This window comes from Pelobates fuscus, chromosome 1 (assembly GCF_036172605.1).
Source record: "Pelobates fuscus isolate aPelFus1 chromosome 1, aPelFus1.pri, whole genome shotgun sequence".
NCBI lineage: Eukaryota > Metazoa > Chordata > Amphibia > Anura > Pelobatidae > Pelobates > Pelobates fuscus.
In genome coordinates, this window is record NC_086317.1 from 139,971,195 (window position 1) to 139,990,069 (window position 18,875).

Below are 18,875 nucleotides of genomic sequence, written 5' to 3' on the forward strand. Positions count from 1 at the left end.
TAGTCACTCAGTGCTTGTGTATTCTATTATCCCTTTTGGTTTTGACCCGGCTTGTTTACCTTACTCTGCTTATCTCTGTTACCCTTGATTCGGCTTGTCTCTCGCTTACCTGTCTTCTGTTACCCTCGACCTCGGCTTGTCTTTGACCATTCTATACTGTACTACTTACGTTAGTCCGGCCATTCTAAGGTCCGGTATACGTATCTGGCTACTGTTTGTACTCTGCGTGTTGGATCCCTGTCCCGATCCTGACAGATGGTCCCTCAACAGGCACGACAGCATGAAAGACCCCATTTGCACAAGGTTGGATGCCGAGTTAATCATGTCCAGTTCCTCGTCCTTAGTGATCTCACTGAAGGTATGTTCTTCCCCCCAGCCACGTACAACACCACGGGTACCAGATAGGTGACAACGAGCACCCTGGGATGCCTGTTGTTGTTGGTCTTCCTCCTCCTCCTCAAAGCCACATTCCTCCTCTGACTCCTCTTCCTCACAATCCTCTTCCAGCCTTGCCGCAGGTCCAGCAAGCGATGCTGATAAGGCTGTTTCTGGTGGTGATGGTGACCACAACTCTTCCTCTTCCTCTTCATGCTCATCTATGGCCTGATCCAGCACTCTTCGCAGGGCATGCTCCAGAAAGAAAACAAATGGTATGATGTCGCTGATGGTGCCTTCGGTGCGACTGACTAGGTTTGTCACCTCCTCAAAAGGACGCATGAGCCTACAGGCATTGCGCATGAGCGTTTAGTAACGTGGCAAAAAAATTCCCAGCTCCACAGAGGCTGTCCTAGCACCCCGGTCATACAAATAGTCGTTAACGGCTTTTTCTTGTTGGAGCAGGCGGTTGAACATTAGGAGTGTTGAATTCCAACGTGTCGGACTGTCGCAAATCAAGCGCCTCACTGGCATGTTGCTTCGCCGCTGATTATCTGCAAAGTGCGCCATGGCCATGTAGGAACGCCTGAAATGGCCACACACCTTCCTGGCCTGCTTCAGGATGTCCTGTAAGCCTGTGTACTTATGCACAAAGCGTTTTACGATCAGATTACACACATGTGCCATGCACGTGTCAACTTGCCCAAATTCAATGCCGCCAACAAATTTCCTCCGTTGTCACAAACCACTATGCCGATCTCCAGTTGATGCAGAGTCAGCCACTGATCCACCTGTGCGTTCAGGGCGGACAGGAGTGCTGGTCCGGTGTGACTCTCTGCTTTCAGGCAAATCAACCTCAAGACGGCGTGACACTGCCGTATCCGGGATGTGGAATAGAACCTGGGGAGCTGGGGGGTGCCGTTGATGTGGAGCAAGATGCAGCAGCAGAAAAGGACTCAGCTGAGGAGGTTATGGAAGATGATGGAGTAGGAGGAGTAGAGGAGGTGGCAGCAGGCCTGCCTGCAAGTCGTGGCGGTGTCACCAACTCCTCTGCAAGCCACACATTCCATGCTTGGCAGCCGTCAGCAGGTTTACCCAATGCGCAGTGTAGGTGATATACCTGCCCTGACCATGCTTTGCAGACCAGGTATCAGTGGTCAGATGGACCCTTGCCCCAACACTGTGTGCCAGACATGCCATTACTTCCATTTGCACAATCCAGTACAGGTTGGGGATTGCCTTTTGTGCAAAGAAATTTCGGCCGGGTACCTTCCACTGCGGTGTCCCAATAGCTACAAATTTTTGGAACGCCTCAGACTCCACCAGCTTGTATGGTAAAAGCTGGCGGGCTAAGAGTTCAGACAAGCCAGCTGTCAGATACCGGGCAAGGGGGTGACTTTGTGACATTGGCTTCTTACGCTCAAACATGTCCTTGACAGACACCTGACTGTGGGCAGATGAGCAGGAACTGCTAAAGTAGAGAGACGGAGTGGCGGATGGTTGAGAGGGGGCAAGGTGGACAGCAGTGGTTGACGTGGCTGAAGATGCTGGACCAGGAGGAGGATGGCGGCTTTGAGTTTGTGTGCTGCTTGTACTCATGTGTTGATCCCATAGGCATTTGTGATGTGCGATCATGTGTCTTCGCAAAGCAGTTGTACCTATGTGGGTGTTGGACTTCCCACGACTCAGTTTCTTTTCGCACAGGTTGCAAATGGTATCGCTGTTGTCAGAGGCAGACACACAAAAAAAATGCCACACTGCTGAGCTCTGCAATGACGGCATTCTGGTGGTGGCCACTGCATGCGTTGATTGGCGTGCTGTCTGGCTGACCCCGGGTGCCGATGCATGCTGTCTGACAGTTCCACTAGCTCCTTGCGACGACCTCCCCCTGCTTCCAACTCGTCTCCACCTCCTCTCTGTCTCCCCATCTGAACTTTCCCCCTGTTCTTCTTCTCTTCTAGCGGGCACCCACGTGACATCCATGGACGCATCGTCATCATCAACCGCTTCACTTGTATCTGACAACTCAGCAAAAGAAGGAACAGCGGGTACAACATCATCATCATCACACCGTACGTCCATGTGTGTAATGCTGCCTGACTGAGACATATCCCTGTTATCTACATCCTCTGGCAATAATGGTTGCGCATCACTCATTTCTTCCAACTGATGTGTAAATAACTTCTCTGACAGATCAAGTGAAGCGGCTGTGGTACTAGTGTTGGTGGTGAGCGAGTGGTAACTTGAGAGGTGCCCGAAGCTAAGCTGGAGGAGGATGGTGCGTCAAGGTTCCAAGCGGAAGCTGTAGAAGATTGGGTGTCCTGTGTTAGCCAGTCAAGTATGTCTTCAGAACTTTTCGAGTTCAGGGTACGTGGCCTCTGAACACTGGGCATTATTCTAGGGCCAAAGGGAATCACAGCACCACGACCACGACGACCCCTGTGGGGTGGCCTGCCTCTGCCTGTCATTTTTTTTTCGATTAGTGGTACTATGCGTGCAAGCTACTGTGACAACAGATATGAGTGGCACTCTGCACTGGCAGAAGTGGGCAGAGTAGACGCTGTAGGCCTGACACACACGCTTGCAGACAACTAACTGCTATTCAATCTATTAGAGTCAAAATTGATTTTTTTTTAAATGTACACTACTGTTACATCAAATATGAGTTGCACTGGTGTGACACTGTGCCCTGGCAGGCCCTGAAGCGCACACGTGTGAAGGAAACTGACTACTATTATTTCACAGCGAAATGTATTATTATTTTTTTTATGTACACTACTGTTACACCAGATATGAGTTGCACTGGTGTGACACTGTGCCCTGGCAGGCCCTGAAACACACACGTGTGAAGGAAACTGACTGCTATTATTTTACAGTCAAAAAAGTGTTGTTTTTTTTAAATGTACACTACTGTTACACCAGATATGAGTTGCACTGGTGTGTCACTGTGCCCCGGCAGGCCCTGAAACGCACACGTGTGAAGGAAACTGACTGCTATTATTTCACAGTCAAAAAGTTTTTTTTTTTTTAAATGTACACTACTGTTACATCAGATATGAGTTGCACTGGTGTGACACTGTGCCCTGGCAGGCCCTGAAACGCACACGTGTGAAGGAAACTGACTGCTATTATTTCTCAGTCAAATTTCTAGGTTTTTTTTTTTTAATGTACACTACTGTTACACCAGATATGAGTTGCACTGGTGTGACACTGTGCCCCGGCAGGCCCTGAAACGCACACGTGTGAAGGAAACTGACTGCTATTATTTCACAGTCAAAAAAGTGTTGTTTTTTTTAAATGTACACTACTGTTACATCAGATATGAGTTGCACTGGTGTGACACTGTGCCTTGGCAGGCCCTGAAATGCACACGCGTGAAGGAAACTGACTGCTATTATTTCACAGTCAAATTTCTAGTTTTTTTTTAATGTACACTACTGTTACACCAGATATGAGTTGATATGAGTTGCAAAAAAAAAAAAAAAAAGCAGACTGATGTTCTAGCCCTAAAAAGGGCTTTTTGGGGTGCTGTCCTTACAGCAGAGATCAGATGAGTCCTTCAGGACTGTAGTGGACACTGAATACACTAGCCTAGCTATCGATTTCCCTATTAAATCAGCAGCAGCTACACTGTCCCTCCTCTCACTAAGAATGCAGCTTCCGAATGAATCTAAAATGGATGCTGTCCAGGAGGTGGGAAGATCTGGGAGGGAGAGTCTGCTGCTGATTGGCTGGAATGTGTCTGCTGACTGTGAGGTACAGGGTCAAAGTTTACTCAATGAATAGGGGGCAGACCAAACATCGCATATGTTCGCCCGCCATGGAGAACGCGAACAAGCTATGTTCGCCAGCGAACTATTCGGGATATCTCTATTATGAAACTGATTGTTTCCTTCTTATATATGCAAAGTGGTTCTATTTCAGCAGAGTCTATCACTTCTATATAAGGCTCTTCCTATTTGTTTTTCACCTTTATAATGCCTTCAGTTTTGGGCATGTCCTGTTTCTCTTTCTATAGATCTATAGATATATAATCACAAACATTCTCTCTGCTTTGTTCTCTTTACTTGCTCAATGAAAGAGAATTAATTCATAAGGCACAAGAATAGGAAGAATAATTGTCTAAGGTTATTCTATACATAGAGTCGGGAACTGAAGAATCTAATTAAGGCATGTCAAAATATAATAGATGGAGAAAATAATATAACAACTATTTACTGAAACATTTCTAATATATTTTTATTGACATTTTCAAGAAAATGTATACTTAAAATAGCATGCAAAGCAACAGGAAATTATGTCAATAATTTACATCATAAAATCAAATCTGAAATAGCTTGCACAATAAAGATCGTATATTCTGGTCGCAGAACCTGCTCAGGAGCTCCCCACTAGCATTGCACTCTCTTAGAGACTATGCAAAACAGTCACAGCTTCCAAGCTTGGCACAGCCATACGATGCATTGGTGGCAGTAATTGGTGCTGTTTTGAATGTTTAGCTAACCATCCTAAATGCTCTGGAAGTCCAGACTGGTATTGGAAGTTGCTCAACATTTGGGTGAGAACATTGTACATACAATTGCTATGAATGGTGCAGAAGGCTTGGTGAGAGGGCAGGAGAAGGTAATTTATGCTGGCTCGCCAATCAGAATTTAAGTTGGTCCTTAAACACTTGGAAGAATCATTGATTTCAATGGTGAACCAATTGATGAAAGAGGCCCTGTTACTACAAAAACAATTTGCTGCAATCCACGCAGAGGCTCTAGGGTTTGAGGAAATTAAGGTTACTGGCATTAAAGTGGTAAATCTATTGTCCCCATATGCTACAGGAGGGAAAACTGGACAGATTGGTGGTTCTGGTGTGGATGAAACTGTACTGATTATGGAACTGATCAACAAGGTCAATGGTTATTTAGTGTTTGCTGGAGTTGGAGAGCAAGCCTCTAAAGGAAATTACTTGTACCATTAAACTATTGAGTCAGGTGTCATGAACCTGAAGGACATGACTTTAACCCCTTAAGGACCAAACTTCTGGAATAAAAGGGAATCATGACATGCCACACATGTCATGTGTCCTTAAGGGGTTAAAGGAAGCACCACTATATAGACAGATGAATCAGCTATCAGGTGCCAGAGCTTGTGTAGCTTTGACTTATGCAGTACAAAAGATTCTGCAGGATTACAAGTCCTTACAAGATATTACTGCTTGAATTGTCAGAAGAAGAAACTAACTGTAGCAAGAGCCTGTGAGACTCAACATTTAATGTCTCAGCCATACCAGAATGTGGAAGTGTGTACTGGACATGCTGCTAAACTGGTCCCACTGAAAGATACCTTCATGGGATTCATACAGATCCTTCATAGAGAGTTTGATCACTCTCCAGAGCAGGCATTCTACACGATTGGACCTTTTAAAGAAGCAGTAGCAAAGGCTGAGTAAACTGCAAAAAAAGCACTATAACAGACAAATTTTCCTGTTCCAAAAAGCACTCTCCCAACTTTCATCATAAATGTTACAACTTAAGCCTGCTTTGGTATTGGATCATGTTGGCTATGTGAATTTAAAATATCCAAAAAAACATCTCAGTAAAAAATAAAAAAATAAAAAATTGTTTATTCTGCCATCTGGACATGTGCTCAAAGATAGATCACAATGGTCAAAACAATAGTTCAAGATGAACAAAATGTTTTTTTTTTTTTTTTTTTTTACATTTCTCCACATATACTGGTTAAGGAAAGATAAAAAAGTTAAGAGAAAAAGTTGTGACGGTAGTAATCTGTATCACCGTCTAGTATTCCCTTTTTCCCAATAGCAGATAACCACAATAATCCACAGGGTAAAATAACTCTGGTATCGCAAAATAATCCACACATGAGCCAAAGCTTAATTCTGGAACAAGACTGATTTACTGGGATACAGGGCACACAATTTATACAATACAAAACTCCTCCCCTGTGCCAGGCTAGATAATTGGGTTTGAGCAACATGCAAAACTCAATTATCTACTGGCCAGAAAAATTACAGTTTTTACATTTTTTAAAAACAAATGCTTTCTACATAACATATCAATGTAAATCTTACATCCCTGGGTAGCTGACGGTTTGGGGAGCAACACACTCAAAATTCACAAAAATCAGTTTGGTAGTTTTCGTGTCGCGTCGTGTGGAAGTTTGACCGGCTCACCGCGTGTTGGTATCCGATTCAGAGTTCCACAAAATTGGGGCCAGGAGCCGGTCTCCGTTTGGGTCAATTTACACAAAAACTTCCATGGTTAGAATCCAGAGAGTTAGTGGAAAGTGCTCCTCTCATTCGGTACTTTGAACTTCCCGAACGCCATTCGTGTACAGTTTGTGGAAATAGGTCAGACGGGACTTCCATGGAGGACCGGGATGTGCTGGAGGGCCATGCCGAAAATAGTTACAGGCGTTTGATGCCTAAGTCCCACTGACCGTGTTCGGGAGTTTTAAGATGGCCGCCATCCATTGTTCTCACCACGGGTTCGGGTCCTGAAATGGTGGTCACCCAGAAGCACTCAATTAGCTTGCGGTTTTGTGTAATAACATGGGATTCTACATTCTATTTACTACCCAGGGTGGTCCTCATTCGGTAAAATAGCTATTTTACCGAACAAGGGATTATAACGAATTGAAAATACTGAATAAACCAGCAATAAAGACAATACATTTAACGAATAAAATATCAGGGAGGGAACGAATGAAATGAAATAGATTGTAGTCAATGATAGTTTATTGTATACTGCGCCCAGAGTTATATGTACATACAGCTATAATACGTAGCGGCTGGTTGAAAACCTCAGAAAAAAACAGACAATAATAGTGCAATACAATTTTTTCAGGGTAGGAAGATATTCAATATATTTCTGTAGGAGAGCCACTCACATTTGGAGGAGCTATGCAAGAGCTCTACTTTGTAGCGCCTGGACGGTATAATCCCCGTCTAAGGATATGGGCTGGTATAGATGATGTTGGTCTTCCAAATGCAAATACGGATGTAGGTGGTATATGCAAAAATAAAGAGCAGAGAGAAAATTTGATAGTGTAGTATGTACTGTGAGTTTAAATGCAAGAAGGTAATTTACTTACAATCTTTAGAGCAAATCCCTGCTGTAGTTGTTTCAGCATAGGTGGTATTATCCCCACTTAGGGATGTAGTGGAATCAGGTAGCAATCAGGATATAGAACTGGATACAAAAAGAAGGTGTTCTATAAAAAATAACTATTTATTATAATAAGTATCAAAGATACACTAGTAAAATAATAGGGTACAAAAAAGTCCTCAAAAGAGTCCCACTTGACGCGTTTGGCGCGTTTTATCAAAAGTGTGTAACAGTCCTGCAATTGTCCAATATATATAAATGTTCAGCTTGATTGGAGATCGCTACCTGGTACTTCCTATTTCCGGTTTCGCTAAGCGCACCGGAAGTGATGCGGCAGGGTGAAGGGTAAGTGTAGATGGCGCGTCCATATGTTCCACGATGGACCGCACGCATCATACCTGGAAATGACGTGGCTTAATCCGATCATTGGAAGTCATGTGCAATGTGCTGGAATGCACGTATCGTCAATCAAGGCGTACGTTGCGTTCCAAGCACAGAAACTTGGCAAATAACATATATATATATCAGCCAGCTATCAGTAAATCTGACAATAGGATTAATACATATGCATAATTGTAATAACTATATTAGTCAAATTGTGTAATGATTTAATATAAAGTTAGATCAAATAGATAGGCTTAATAACCATTTTTGGATTCTAAAATTCCAATAATCTATGATGATTTAATATAGGGTTGAATAGGTGGGCTAAATAACCATCTTTAGAAGTATACTTCAAAATATATTAAAGTTATATTATAAATATAATTTAAGACATAGCAATACTATAGTAAGGGCTTAAGAAATCATCATACTTAAAATTATTTAATTATTTATATGTCTATTGTCATAAACAATTAGTAATAATAGATCTCATAGTGATCTAAAATTTGTATAAATATAATTGGAGAATATATAGATAGAAAATGCATAGAATATATAAAAATATATAACCCAACATAGAAAAATAATATAAATGTATAAAAACAATCTAAGGAGGATCTAGATAAAAGTGGAGGGGGGAGACAATAGGCCTTAAAAATTAACTGAAAAATAGTAACTATAAAAAGACAAAAAAATGAGAGTATAATAAATCAGAATACAAAAAAAAGGGGGAAAAGAAAAAAAATTAAATAAATCAAAATCAATATTGAGGCCATTAGGGTGTAGAGTGTCTAGATAATATACCCATTTCATCTCAGTCTTCCCTTTTAGTTTTACCATATCTCCTCCTCTCCAATGTTTATCAATAGTGGCAATACCTGTAAACGTAAGTAATTTAGAATTATTATCATGTGTACAGAAATGTGAGGAAACAGAGTGGTTAGCGAAACCTTTCTCAATATTTCTGCAATGTTCCGCTATCCTCATCTTAAAGGGAAACTCCAGTGCCAGGAAAACAATCCGTTTTCCTGGCACTGGAGGGTCCCTCTCCCTCCCACCCCCCAATCCCCAGTTGCTGAAGGGGTGAAAACCCCTTCAGTGACTTACCAGGGGCAGCGACAGGTCCCACGTCGCTGCTTCCTCCTCCCCCGCCGCTCCTCCTTCTGGTTACGTCGGCCGGTGGGCGAGACTGATCTCGCCCGCCGGCCGAGGAGACCTAATGCGCATGCGCGGCAATGCCGCGCATGCGCATTAGCGCACCCCATAGGAAAGCATTGAAAATGAATTTCAATGCTTCCCTATGGGGAATAGAGCGACGCTGGAGGTCCTCACACAGCGTGAGGACGTCCAGCGACGCTCTAGCACAGAAAACCTGTGCTATGAAGCAGGAAGTGTCCTCTAGTGGCTGTCTAATAGACAGCCACTAGGGGAGGACTTAACCCTGCAAGGTAAATATTGCAGTTTTAAAAAAACTGCAATAATTACACTTGCAGGGTTAAGGGTAGTGGGAGTTGGCACCCAGACCACTCCAATGAGCTGAAGTGGTCTGGGTGCCTGGAGTGTCCCTTTAAGGGGTCTAATAGTTCTGCCAACATATTGGAGTCCGCAAGGACATTCCAATAGATAGATAACCTTTTTACTATTGCACGTAATAACATCTTTGATACTGTATGACTTGCCCGTATTGTTAGATTTAAAACCAGTTGTTAATTTGGGTGTTGGCTTAGTTTTTCTACATGCTATACAGCAGTTACATTTATAAAGCCCTTTTTTTTTCCTTCATCAAATTAAAATAAAATAACATCTTTTTTGCTTCTGTAACACGAGGTCTGTGAATCCCCTTACTGTATACAGCAGCCCTCACTTATATATTGTGTCAGAGAGCGCCTATTTCTCTCTGTTTCCATAATAGTGTATTGATTAATGGAAAGATAGCGTCACAGATATTTTTTAGCTTTGGTAAACCTACATCATATAATACACAAATTGCGATAGAGAATATGAAACATGTAAACAAAATGCCCAAATAGACAGCATCAATTCCCGTCAACTTCTTACTGTACCAAGTGAAGCAGGGAAGACTGAAAAGTCTAACTGTTGGTTTTCAAATGTCTCACCCATATATATGGCTGAAGGTATGGATGAGGTTTTCTCTCTTTTCTCTATAGTGTTAATACCACCATCTAGCCCCACTGCCCTCCCCTCCTTGCCTTCCTAAAAGCAGTAAAATCTTACTTGTGTTCAAGTCTGCAGCTGCTGGCTCTGCCCCTGTCTGCCTCTGATCTGTCCTTGTCTGCTGACATCATCAGAAGTGGTGGTCTGAGCCAATCCTAGTGCTTCCCCATAGGATTGGCTTAGACTGTCAATGGGGCAGATCAGGGGCAGAGCCAGCACAAGTCAAAAACAGCCCTGGCCAATCAGCTTCTCCTCATAGAGATTAATTGAATCAATGCATCTCTATGAGGGAAGTTCAGGAGGTGGAGACACTGAATTGCAGCTACAACTACAAAGGATAAGAAGAAACTATACTGATACAGAAACATTTGAAGAACAAGTTACTCTGGTTTTAAATAATTTTTTGCAGAAAAAATACCCGAATGAGTTACTTGAAAAAGCATTTGAGAAAGTTAAAAAACTAGAGCAGCAAGATAAATTTTTTTACACAAAGTGATTTCAATAATATGTGTGTGGATTCTAGTTCAGTACCTTTGGTTTTTGATTTTAATAATGTAGTAAGAAGGTAAAATCTATCATTAATAAGCACTGGCACCTTCTTAAAAAAAGATAAGGAACTATCAAAGATAATTCCAGAAAAAACTTGTGTTACATTTAGAGGAGCACCAAGCCTCAAACGAATCTTAACTTTTAACCACCCTAAAGCCAAAATTCCTAGTACTTTTTAAAATACTAATAAAAAAGGTTTTTAATTCTGTGGAAAATGTGCAGGCTGCAAATGCAGTAAAAATAAGACTTTGATAGGTATCAATAAATGTAAAATAAAATACAAAGACGAGGATTTTTTTATAAATGAGTTTAAAACATGTTTTAGCAAAAAATATTATTTATCTTTTAATCTGTCCGTACGGATTACAATACATTGGCCGTACTATTCGTCCTCTTTATAAAAGAATTTATGAACATGTTAATAATATCAAAAAAGGCTTTGAACAGCATAGTGTTTCAGCACATTTTAAAAGATATCATAATAAAGATCCAAGTCGTTTAACTTTTTTAGGTATTCAGATGGTAAAAAAATCATGGCGAGGTGGTAATTATATTTTAGATATGGGGAAAGAAGAAAGGAAATGAGTCCAAAAGCTGAAAACCTTGGAACCCAAGGGACTCAATATTGAATTTGATTGATACCATTTGTTATAGTTATATTTTATGAGGTTCCCTTTTGGATTTTTATTAGTATCATTTATAGCTATATTATATATTTTGTATCCATCTTTTTTTTATATGGTACTAATGTGTTCGATTTTCCTTCCTTCTTAGTAGGAGTGTACTATTTTCCATGCTATTTTTTTGTATTTTTTTTTTTTAATTTCCATTTATACTGTCTATAACTTCTAATTCACTCTTATGTGCATTTTAAATAGATGATTATGTTGATAATACACATATATTTTTTTTATATTTGCAAAGAGACATTTGGGTACCATTTCCTAAAATTGATGCCATATACATGTCCCCTGATAGGGGACGTAACAGGGATTAAACTGATAAGAATAGTACTACTTAACACACCACTCCTATCTGGTGGCGCATTAGATTACACGCACACATTAGATTACACGCGCACACCACTGATAAGAATAGTACTACTTAACACACCAATCCTATCTGGTGGCACATTAGATTGCCCGCGCAGTGCCCCAAATTTAAAGTAGGAGGACCAACCAAGCATCTTTTTCCATCTCCCGATTCCTAAAATCGATGCCATATACACGTCCCCTGATAGGGGACGTAACAGGGATTAAGCTGATAGGAATAGTACTACTTAACACACCTTATAATAACGCAGAGAGAGGAGTCTGAAGAAGAGGAGTCAGAGGAGGAAAGTGGCTTTGAGGAGGTGGAAGACCAAACACAGCAGGCCTCCCAGGGGGTTTGTTGTCACCTTTCGGGGACCCTTGGTGTTGTACATGACTGGGTAGAGGAAGAGACCTTCAATGACATCAGTGAGGACAAGGAACGGGACATGGCTAGCTTGGTATCCAACCTTGTGAAAATGGGGAGTTTGCGGTTGTGCAAATGGACTGTTTGCGGTGCGTTAAACGGGGAGTTTGGTCTGTCACTGTGAAGCGGGCGATCAGGGAGGTAAATAGAGGGAACACTCCAGCTTCTGGGTGGCCAATTAACGGAGCCGGCCGGCTTCCCACGGCTCTGGGGAGTCTGAAAAATGGCTGTTTGTTTGGTAGATAGCATCTACCGAACAGCTGTGCAGAAATCGAAAAATAAATCTTTCTGCACAGTAAAATTAACCCTTCAGCTGCCGGTCCATAATCCAAAGGCAGCAGGCCGGCAACCAGGCTCCTCCAATGCAATGGTCTTGTCACATGCACTAAGACTAATTAATATGTTGGGTATTAATGAACTATTTATTTACTTACTTTTAAATTATCTGTACATGTTTTCGATATACATTGTTTTTAAAAGAGAGACATTTAGGCAATGTGCCTTTTATCTTATCTGCATAAGGACTTATAACAAGTTTTAAGCCAGGCCCAATCAGTATGTCATTTTAAGTTATCATGCCCATGGAGGTGGGTATAAATTCAGATGGACGGCAAACCCAAGACGTGATCTGAGGAAGCCAGCAAGGTGAAACTCGTCATCACACAATTCGACGCACAACGTTAGTTCGTTTTATATGAATGTCAAACTCCCGGAAGTGTATCAATTACCCAAGTTTACACAGAGTTACACTATTACCCCCTCCCACCTCCTTTTTTTTTTTTTTTTCATTTTTCCTAATTATGTTTTGAGCTGCACTACCTGTCTCTGGAAAGGTATATTGCCTAATCCCTTTCCTCAAGGTATTAAGGAGTAAGTGCTCTTTTTTTCTTACCACAGAGTGCACAATGGTTGGATACTCCACAATGTCTTTGTGAAAATATTGTATATATTGCATAATCTGCACTAATATAGCATCTTATATAGTGCACTTGATATTACACTTTCACTATTGGTTTGCACTTTATGTATATACTCATGTATATATTTTTACGTATTTTAAAGGCACAGTGCACTTATTTTCTATATAATTTCCCATTTAGTGTTTTATTCGAGCTGTTTTCACTTGTATTAGTGCTGCTTACCTTTTGAATACTCTGAATGTTTTTAAAATAAGTTTCTTTCACTTTAAAATTGTGTTCACAGCTCCTTCTTTACTTTTTTTTTTTTTTTGCATTTTGTAGTGCTGATTACTCTGCAGTACTGCCCAAGGAAGCTCCTCCATCAGTCATCTGAGGAGTGGCAAGAGGAGTCGGTCTCTAGTCGGTCCTCTCACACCTCACCCCTCTGTCATTCCTTACATTGGCTCCCTGTATCCTATAGGAGTCAATTCAAAGTGCTAACCCATACATTTAAAGCACTGAACAATTCTAGCCCCTCTTATATCTTTTCACTGATCCATAGGTATGCCCCTCCTCGTACCCTCCGCTCTGCCCGTGACCACCTCCTGACCGCTGCTCGCACCCGTACGGCCAACTCGCGCTTGCAGGACCTCTCGCGGGCGGCTCCACTCCTATGGAATAGCTTGCCTACTGCCATCAGACTCTCCTCTAGTCTTCAATCATTTAAGAAGGGCCTTAAAACCCATCTCTTCAGGAAAGCCTATGGCCTCCCAGAGTAATCTCTACCTTACATACCTGTCTCTTGCTCTCTCCTATGGAACAGTGCTTTTCTCTTTCCTCCAGGTCTGCTTCACTCCTACTTGATATTTCCTGTTCTAATGTTTCTAATACCCCACCTCCTATAGTCTGTAAGCTCATTTGAGCAGGGTCCTCTTCAACCTATTGTTCCTGTAAGTTTTCTTGTAATTGTCATATTTATTGTTACATCCCCCCTCTCAAAATATTGTAAAGCGCTATGGAATCTGTTGGCGCTATATAAATGGCAATAATAATAATAATAATAATAATAATAATAATGAGTCATCACTACGCTGTAATATAAACACTGCATTTTCTCTGAAAAGACAGTGTTTACAGCAAAAAGCCTGAAGGGAATGATTCTACTCACCAGAACAAATACAATAAGCTGTAGTTGTTCTGGTGAATATAATGTCCCTTCTATATATATTCTTCATTTAAAAAAAATCTATTTTCTTTCAAAACTTTTTGAAAGGATTATTATATTAAAAATAGTTTTGAGGTGACAGTTGTACCATAATGTTCTCCTGCAGATTTGTAGTATATTATGTGACTTTATTAGCAGAGAGATACATTTGAAATGAATATTTTAGGATATATTTTTGACACATATTAAAGAAGACCAAATCAGTATCCAGTGTATTGTTGCATCTGTTTTTATTTCGAGTTGGGGACTTTAAAAAAAATTCCTTCAATCCGTGTGTGATTTATTAACTGCATATGTTCACGAGATGTTTTACTAATGCTAAAGTCAAACAATTAATTTCATAGTCATCATAGAGTGAGGGAGAGAGAGAGAGAGGGAACTTATGACAAGTCTTATATGACTCATCAACCATTCACAGACCGGCATCTCAAATTTATTGCAATATGCCATTAGTAAAGTGGAACTCTGCAATTTATCATCAGCCTTGATTTATTCCACTTGAATGTTTCTTTATTTATTTATTTTCCCTGTAAGTTATAATTCTGTTTAATAAGCTTCAGCACGTGGTTGATTTAACGTTGCTTCAGTCTGGGGAAATAAACAGCTGTTATGATTTCCTCTAGACAGTATAGACAGAGTTTGTTTGAGTATTCATTACACATCTGTGAGAAGGAAAATATTCTATATTTTACATACCGGTAGATGAAATGTCATCCTGTTTGTCTGTATATCAGGAACTATTGACTATACTAAAAGTGAATAGTGTACACGTACATTTAAATCTAAACATTGTGATGAACCGTGTACTAGTTTATTCTTCTTTCTGATCCTTGGTGGGATTTTGTAAAGATATTTAGGGTATACTATTCCCTATCGATATATTGTTATTTCGTCTTGAGAACTGATTGCACAAATACAACTAGCCTGTAATGATATAGCTGTAGTTGATTGCTAGAGTGTTTTATTTTATTGATTTTAGAAGTTTTATTCACTAAACCAGGGACTGTCAGAAATTGACATGTAGCTGCAAATTGTAGACAAAAATAGCTGGGCTGGAAAATTGCTTGGTTAGAGAACTTTTTATAATTTGACTCTTTCGGACTAAAATTTGCAATTCTACGGTCAGTGCACAACTGCCAGTTTAGTGAGTAACCTTGTGTTTTATAAAATTAGCCCTAATCTTAACTAATACAAGCTGATTACAACCTCAGGCACATATTCAATATTGTTTTAAGGCAGGAGAGTTGATTAGCTGCCTCAAATGAAATGTAGAGACAGGAAAGGAGAAGCAGGGGAACAGGATTTGGTTAATTGTATTTTCAAAGAGATGCTGTCATAAAGAATATCATCATTATCTAAGCTTACATTTTAGCTTTAGTAAAACAGTTTTTAGATCAAAACAGATGTCAGGTTAACTGAAAGTGTAACTTCCTCAGTGTTGTTTTCTTTATAAATTGCTGAGATGCCTTTCACTCTTCTGAGAAAAAATATTCAAATCTTATCCGGCAACATTGATGTAAACAATAGAAAACCTAGTTCTAATCACCCGCAAACTTTGCATATCGACTGCCTGTTCGTAACCAGGGCTCTAACTTACTCACCCACTTCATCCACTTCAGTAAGCAACGCCAAAGAAAAAGTGGTTTGCATCTCCATTGCCTGCACAGATAACTAACCATGCTCTCTTAAATAATGGTCTTTCAATAAAAGAACTGTCCAATAAAAATAAATAAATACAAAATAAAATAAAATATCTGTCTGTCTAGTTTAACTGGAGTATTCCCAAAAACATTTAGATGATCACTTCCCCATTTCAGCACAATTAAAATTGCAATCACACCTTTACTCTAGTGCTGGGTGATTACTGATGATTACTGATTACTGATCATTACTGATGACTTGTGCCCAATCAGAGACATTGGGACACACAGTGCATGCACGTCAATCGCCACAATCTTTTAACAAAGCTTTGCATGCTCTATGAGAAGCTCTCACTTTCACTTTCCACTATAATCAAAGCAAGCGAGGCAGGAAAGTTTTGTGGAGGGGAAATACAACAGTACAGATTTCAGGGACAGGTGGCTAAACCCTAACGTGGGTCCTTTTGGGTTTGAGCTGTATGAAACATGTTATTGTCTGTTGTTACTAGGCATGTGCATGGGAAAATTTTAAGTTTCGGTTCAGCATTCTGAAATTCGGGACTTCGGCACTTCGACACTTCGGAACTTCGGCAACTTCGGAACTTCGGCACTTCGACACTTCGGAACTTCGGAACTTCGACACTTTGGAACTTCGGATCTTCGGCACTTTGACACTTCGGAAATTCGGTAATTTCGGAACTTCAGCATTTCGGAACTTCGGCAACTACGGGACTTCGGAACGTCTCTTGCAGCCGCTTGGTAGATAACTCCCTAATTCCCACGATATTAGGGAGTTATCTACCAAAAGGCTGAAAGACCTAAATTGGTCTTTCAGCCAAATCTACTAATACTAAGTAAAAATTACTTAGTATTAGTAAATTGTGCCCCTACTCGATATACCGCGAGTAGGGGCATGACTATTAAACAGTGAGCACCGAGCCACCACCTTTTAAACTAAGTCCCCCCCGTTACTTAATCCAACAATCAGAGAGTTATGAGTCAAATTACACAGCGTGGGGAAATTCCAAAGAACTTTCCCATGCTGTGTAAAATGACACAGAGCACTCTGATTGGTGGATTTCAAACCAACCAATCAGAGTGCTGTGACAGATAAATGTAAAGACTTACCTGTCAGTCTCTTCATTTACCTGTCCGAGCACTCTGATTGGATGGCTTAAACCCACCAATCAGAGTGCTCTGAGCCTAATTGCAGGGCGGGGCAAGGCTTTATAAGCCTTCCCCCGCCCTGCAGAGCTCAGTCTGTGCGTCGTTAGTGCGTCGATTATTATGGCTTTTTATTTGGCCTTTTTTGGGGCTGAAAAAAGAAGATTTTAGAAGAAAGAAAACATCAAATGGTAAGTTTTTTTTTCAGGTACTTAGATAAATGGTCCCCCTTTCATTATTTTCAGGGTGAGGGGGGTAGGTAGGGGTTAATTTTTGGGGGGAGGGTGTGACTAGGGGTTTGGTGACCCCTAGTCGCCCGGGGGAGGGGGGTTATTTTTATTATTTAGGGCCCCCAACCACCGCTCAGGGGTGGGGGTCAGGGGGAGGACATTAGGTTCCCCCCTAATTAGTATTTTAGGGCCCCCACCCACCGCTCAGGGGTGGGGGCCAGGGGTGAGGACATTAGGTCCTCCCCCCTCATTCTAATTCTGGGCCCCAACCCACCGCTCAGGGGTGGCGGACATTACGTCCCCCCCTAATTAGTATTTTAGGGCCCCCACCCACCGCTCAGGGGTGGGGGCCAGGGAGGAGGACATTAGGTCCTCCCCCTCATTCTAATTTATGGCTCCACACACCGCTCAGGGGTGGGGTCCATGGGGGAGGACATTAGGTCCCCACCCTAATTAGTATTTTAGAGCCACCACCCAACGCTCAGGAATGGGGGCCAAGGGGGAGGACATTAGGTCCCCCCTAATTAGTATTTTAGGGCCCCCACCCACCGCTCAGGGGTGGGGGCCAGGGGGGAGGACATTAGGTCCCCCCCCAAATTAGTATTTTAGGGCCCCCAACCACCGCTCAGGGGTGGGGGCCAGGGGGGAGGAGATTAGGTCCCCCCTAATTAGTATTTTAGGCGCCCCCACCCACGCTCAGGGGTGGGGGCCAAGGGAGAGGACATTAGGTCCCCCCTTAATTAGTATTTTAGGGCCCCTACCCACCGCTCAGGGGTGGGGGCCAGGGGGACAGGGGTGGGGGACAGGCTGCTCACTGTTTAATAGACATGCCCCTACTCGTGGTATAGCGAGTAGGGGCATACTTTACTAATACTAAGTAATCTTTACTTAGTATTAGTAAATTTGGCTGAAAGACCAATTCAGGTCTTTCAGCCTTTTAGTAGAGAGCTCCCTAACACCGTGGGAATTAGGGAGTTACTTATTCATTCCTGTCATTGCACTGACTGGCCAAGTAACTTACATTTTATATGAATGTATGTTACTTGATTGTTGTAAGTGTTGCAAATGCTTACAGTTGAATCCTGGCTATGATTGTATACTTTTTATTTAAAATAGTATACAGTGTAACATTCTTCTTCGTCCACTGGGTAAGTATATTAGTACTTGGGCAATACTGTGCTTCGGAACTTCATCAATTCGGCACTTCGGAACTTCGGCAACTTCAGAACTTCGGCACTTAAGCACTTTGGCACTTCAACACTTCGGTAATTCGGTAATTTTGGAACTTCGGAACCTCGGTAATTTGGCACTTCGGCTATTCGGCACTTCGGCTATTCGGACATTTGGAAGTACCCGAATGTCCGAATTGTTCGAAATTCGTCCAAATTCATATACGGCCCGAAACTAATTGCACATGTCTAATTGTTACGGTTCTCCTCCACTAGGGAAATATCAAGAGCGTGGAGATGCACTTGTACATTTCCGTGAAGGTGCAATAAATAGATATAAAACATGTTGAATATTATTTTAGTTTTTCTTGTTGTGAAACCATCTTACACTCATACACACTTAACATTACTTTGAGTTTTATTGGTGTGGACTTGTGTGACACACACGTACCGTATTTCACCACATAATAGCCGCCACTGCATAATAGT

General features: G+C 41.5%; 1 pseudogene; it reads left to right on the top strand.

Annotated features, from left to right (window-relative positions):
- The first annotated feature begins 322 nt into the window (after positions 1 to 322).
- Positions 323 to 5,815, top strand: LOC134597962 (ATP synthase subunit beta, mitochondrial-like; annotated as a pseudogene).
- Positions 5,816 to 18,875: the final 13,060 nt, after the last annotated feature.